The sequence below is a fragment of the Caretta caretta genome, chromosome 3 (assembly GCF_965140235.1).
Source record: "Caretta caretta isolate rCarCar2 chromosome 3, rCarCar1.hap1, whole genome shotgun sequence".
NCBI classification, from domain to species: domain Eukaryota; kingdom Metazoa; phylum Chordata; order Testudines; family Cheloniidae; genus Caretta; species Caretta caretta.
The window spans coordinates 195,390,488-195,396,331 of NC_134208.1; positions in this window are offsets into that span (position 1 = coordinate 195,390,488).

Genomic DNA, 5,844 nt, shown 5'->3' on the forward strand with positions numbered 1-5,844 from the left:
GCAGATTACTGTTTTTGTCAGGCTAAATTCTGCTCTGATTTATTCCCTGGCAACCACACTGAGTGCAATGGGGTTGCATGGAGTGTAAGCACTGGAGTCTATACCCCTCATATCAATGGGAACTTTACAATACAGGTAGACTCAAACCCAAAGTCAGAGCAGAATTCAGCCTTCAAAAGTTTACAAATAATATTTCCTAAATAGCATAACTGAATCCAAAATAATGAATAGCTCCTTCCTTTGTGACAGAGTCATATGAATAAGAGATAGACACGGCCTCTCAAACCATCCAGTGCTGCTTTGCGTCAGACACAAGCTATGAACTGACAGCTCCAGGGGTCATAGCAGGGTATACTGCACATCAATCACCTCTCAGTTCCAGTTTAGGACACAGACAGGTGTCATGAGTTGGTTCACCTGGTTGAACTTATACACAGCTAGGGGACACACTAGCAATAAACTGACTGTTGAATTTATTAGTTTCACCAGCCAGGAGAGAGATATTACTATTCAAATTATTATTATTATTTATTAATAAATTATTGTTATTAATTTTTATCATTTTTCTTTGGTCAGACAGTTCAAATACAAACTTCTCAAATTCTAAAAACATAATTAGTCTGGGATGAAACACCCTCCCTCTTTCCCCCAGCCTATCTCCTACTTCAGATGTAAATTTAATTTGTGTCTTGCGTTTAGTAACTTCTGTATAATCACTCTCTGTTATTGTTGGTTTGTCTGTGTGCCTACTCTAAGCTATCAGGGGCAGAATGTATTATATGTTTGTACCACACCTAGCACAATAGGGCCCAAGATGATTGTGGTCTGTAGCCCATAGAGCTAGCTTACGTTCGAAAATAGGCTTTTCCTACCACTAATAGGTCTTTAAGCACTACTGCAATATAAACATTAAAAGATAATAATTATAACAACAACAATCAGGATACGAGATGGAGCCTTTAATTTCAGTGGAGCAATGAAAAAAATGGGAGCACAACCTTGTGTTCTAAATGTTAAAAAGTCCACCTCCAAAATCACTCTCAGTTCAGCAAAGATGAATTTAGCATAAAAACACTACATCTTTTTCTGACTGACAACACAAATCACTGTCTGCTAAACAAGAATTGCACTATGGGACACTTCTGCACATCTCATCACCTACTATACAGTGTATGTCTCAAACGCAATATATGTACATAATATATCGACATTTGTTCCAAGAGGTTATGTGGCTATTACAGGAGTGGGTGGGTGAGGTTCTGTGGCCTGCAATGTGCATGAGGTCAGACTAAATTATTATGATGGTCCTTTCTCTCCTTAAAGTCTGTGAGTCTATGAGAATTCAAGGATTTACAGGGTTTTATAATAACCATTAAACAAAAGGACTCTACTTCCCTTTTATTATTTCATATATATAGATAAAACTCCCTGACCAGTAATACAGGGGGGGAAATCTTGTAAAAAATGTAAACAAATCCAAACCCTTTTAAACTAATGTTCAATATTTTTAATTATTAGTAGTACTTTTTACACTTCTTTTTTTATTGATTTTCTAAAAACCCACCCCAAAATGGCATATAAAAACAAAAGTAAACAGAGAAGTGTCAGATGTATGACCTTCACTAACTTACTGAAATAAAAAGCTACAGAGCAGGGCGCAATTGCAGTTCTCACTTGAGACTCAGTCCAGTTTTTATTGCCGTCAATAGAAAAACTTCCTTTGACATCAACAGTAGGCCTTGGGTAGTCTCACAGAAGTCAGTGTGTCTACTTACATAAATAATAGCTTGCAGGGTTGTGAAATTCACTGTAACACTTGTTAACAGCTATGTTATAACTGTTGTGGTCACACAGTTAGTTTGTGGTCTGAAGATGGAAACATTACTGCTTATGTTTTTCCACATGGCAAGTTTCAGTGATCTTGCAATCAACCTGTGAATTATTCTCCCCCTTTTTAGGGCAAGTAGGAAGATAAACTTTGGTCAGTGCATTATACTGTGCCCTTTGTAATGAAATAACATAAGATAATATGTGTTTGGTGGGGATTTAAATTCCTGAGCTGATTAAAAGGAGCTGTTAAGACTTGTAAAGCTTAAAAATGTCCTAGTAACGATACTTATGGCACTTTTTAAATGGTTTGTTCCGATGGACAATTTTATACAAACTAATGCCTCATTAAAAAAAAAAAAAGGATAAGTATCTACAGGGTCAGACATGTAACTTGATATTGACTTGGGATTTGTTTTAAGGGTGAGAGTAGGGGACTGGGATTCAGGAATCCTGAGTTCTTCCAGTTGTACCACTGACTTACTCTGCAACCTGAACCATATTACTTAACTTCTCCAGGTCTCCATTTTCCCAAATGTAAAATGAGTGTAATGAAATATTCCCTACCACAAAGGAGATTGTGAGGCTTAACTAACTAATACTTTTAAAGTGTTTTGAGGTCCTTTGATAAAAGGTGCTATGACAGTGCAAATTATTATTAATATTATAAAAAAGAGGTCCCGACTTCTACAACTATGCTGTGCTATCAAACATACTTTAGAAACTGTAACATAGCCAACCATCCACATCATCTCTATTTTGTAGCAAAATATTTTTCCATTTTGAGTTCCAGTACATTTTAATCAGTGGAGTTAAATGGGATGTCTTATTTTTTCCCCCAAATGCTACTATTAACAACTTTTAAATGTTTGCAGGCATGTCTTTGCTTTTAAAGATGAAATGTAACAACTCTCAGTGCACCATAGCCTGAGCATGGGCACTTATCAATCATTTATGGCCAATTTTTTAATAAGTGACTGATTTGGGGTGCTTCAACTTTTTTGGTGCTCAGTTGAGTCATCTTAAAGGTGGATGTTCAGCACTGTTTGAAAACAGGATCCCCTTAAAGCAGTGGTCCCAAACATTGGTGCGTCCCCCTAGGGTTGCAGAGGAACTTCAGGGTGGGGGTGTGTGGTGGGGTCTGGGCCAGCCCCCATGGAAGCGGGGATGGAGCACCATCCAACCCCTCTCTGCCCCCAGGCCAGCTCTGCCTGTAGCCCCAGCTCTTCCCCCGTCCTCAGTTCTGCCCCTGCTCCACCTGCAGCCCAAGCTCCTCTGCTGAGCCAACTGTGCAGGAATGGGGGGGGGGTGCAGACAGATTCCATTACTGGTAATAGGGGGTGCAACAGAAAAAGTTTGGGCACCACTGCTTTAAAATGTCTCAAGTTGGGCATCCACAAAACAGAACTGCCAGAAGAGCACTGATATTAGAACCAGCAATGCAGTGTATTCACACTTGCCATGTACTTTTGGGTGGAGTTTTGCCCCTCATCCACATTTGTACTGTACCATCACACTGTTCACTGCTTCCTGGATACCTACTTCCCATTTCCCAGCACAGCTTCCTGAAGCAGTGATTTGTGGGAGACTTTCAAAGGCCCTTCTGAGAGCCCAGAGGAAGTGTCAGAGTAGTGGTCAAACTCTCATCAATCTCTGGGAATCTCCCATAAATTCCCAGGAACTGGTGATATTTTCAAGTCCTGTTCTCAAAATGGAGGCCAGGCTGAGCACTGAGGCCTTGCTTCTTGCTCAGAAAGAAAGGGTTCAACTGGAACTTTTGAAAAGCAGTTGTGAGGCAGCTGAGATGGCTGTAGTGTTGCATGTTCTAGTCTGAGTACCTGTGGAGAGTCAGAAACCAAGGGCCACAATTCACAGAGTTATTTTTGAAACGGTCTCATAACTCACATCGCTTTGGGAATACGTAGATCTGTGTGGAACTTGAGCAGGATGTTCCCTGTGAGTAGAGCACTGGGTCTGAATCAGACTGAAAAGACCGTTGTTCTCAAGATCTAGGAAAAACACCAGTGGCTGCATATCATCAGAAGGAATAAAATTAAGAGACTTCCCTGTACATTGAGTTAGACTCAACATTGATGAGGAGGAGAGCTCTATTCTCCACAGAAAAGAGAACGGAGATTGATTCTTGAGAGCTAGCTACTCCAGAGAGTTCATGGATAGTTGAGTACCAGTTTCGGGTTGGGAAGACCATGGTGAGTGCTGTTGTCATGGAGATCTTAATGGTGCTACATTGACAGGTTGCCAATGTGGTAGCAATCACTGAGGGATTTAAACAATTGCAGTTCCAAAACTTTGCTACAGATATTGATGTCACTCTTCTGTGCCGCCGACAGGCTCAGGAGTACGTAGATGGGAAGGGGAACTACTCAGTGGTGATGCAAGCCTCAGTGGATCATCACAATAGCCTCCTCACTGTCAACAAAGCGAAGCACATCACACTAGAATTTTCAAAAATTCTAAATTTTTCTAGAGTGTTCAAAGAACTGTTTTCCCGCAGATCAACACTGGTCTTAATGGTGTGGTCTTAAAGCCTCTCACAGATTCCACAAACCCAAAAAGATGCTGCTTTTGGGAGATTGAAAACAAGGTGGAGATGAAAGTTCAGTGACTAATGTAGCAGTTACAATACCTGTATGTTGCATTTTTTTATAATAAATCTGAAAGTAAAGGTGATGTCTTCAATATACAGTGGAACAAGGAAGCAGTGGGGTGTGTGGCAACTTATGCACAGACACACAGAAAACGTTTTCCTCATTACACTAATTACTATAATTATTTCCATTCTACTGTACTGGATCGCAAGTCTCTTTACTATTTCATGGCACTTCTTGTCAGTCTGAGTGTTGCTTATCTCAGCTAGACACATGGACCCCCATTCATAGGCCAATATGTTCAAAATGGTTCAGTTCCACTTGATTTGGATTTCGTCACTACCCTAGGCAGTGAGCAAGTGCTCCCACACGGCTTCTGACCACCTCGCAGCATGCTCATTGATAGCATCGTCTGAGACAAGCTAGCGATCGGAATAGAACCAAGGAGACCCATGTTGAAGACGCTGATGCTGGTAAAATAAGTACCATGGTGTGTTCAATGTTATGCGTACAGGTAAGTGGCTCTGGCATCTCGACGTTTGTAAGAACCCAAAGCAGACAGGGTGACCTAATCAGTGACCAGTGCATTATGGGACACTAGTGGGCAGACTATTTCCACAGTAGGGACTATTGCCCCAGTGGTTCCTATCCCAGATAACCATGTGCTGGTGGAATTTGGCACAGAGAAGGACCGTGTGGTAGTTGGCCTTGCTCACAACCACAGCAGTCCAAATGGGTGTGTAATTGCCTGGGCACTGCTGGGTGCATTGCTGCATGCAGGTGTGTTCCAGGCTGCTGCTTGCCCGCTCTGTTCCCAACTGCTAACCCTATTCCTACCCTTCCCTTGCTGCCCCAATCCCACCCTCCCTCCCCTGCTCCTCTCTCCTCCCCTCCTCCTGCTGCCCCCTCACTCAGCCACTCCATTCCAATAGTGCCCACTGCAGGCCCTCCTGCCCCTGCTTCCCTCACCCTCCCTCTGATGCCCTGCTCCCTCCTGCCCCTGCCCCCTCTACCCACTGCCGCCCTGCCCTCCTACCCCAGCTCCATCCATCCTACTGCAGCCCTGCCCTCCTGCCCCTCCCCACCCCAACCCGCGGCCACGCCCTCTTCTTTCCCTCCGCTTAGTGAGTCGCCCGAGCTGCCACGTCTCACGGCTGACGTTACCCGGCCGGCTCGCTCTCAGCCAATCCACTGCCTGGACAGCAAAGCAGAGTCAACCGAGGAGAGAAAAGAAAGGCTCGAGACTGCGCATGCGCCGGATAGGCGCGGGGAGTGCCGGGAAGGCGAGTTCCTACTCGTCAAAGGCTCCGGCAGGATGCAGGGGTAGCTCCCGTGGCTGAGAACTCGCTTTCCCAGCGTCCCCCGCCGCTGCCCTCCCACCATGTAAACCCTCCTTGGGGAGAGGTTT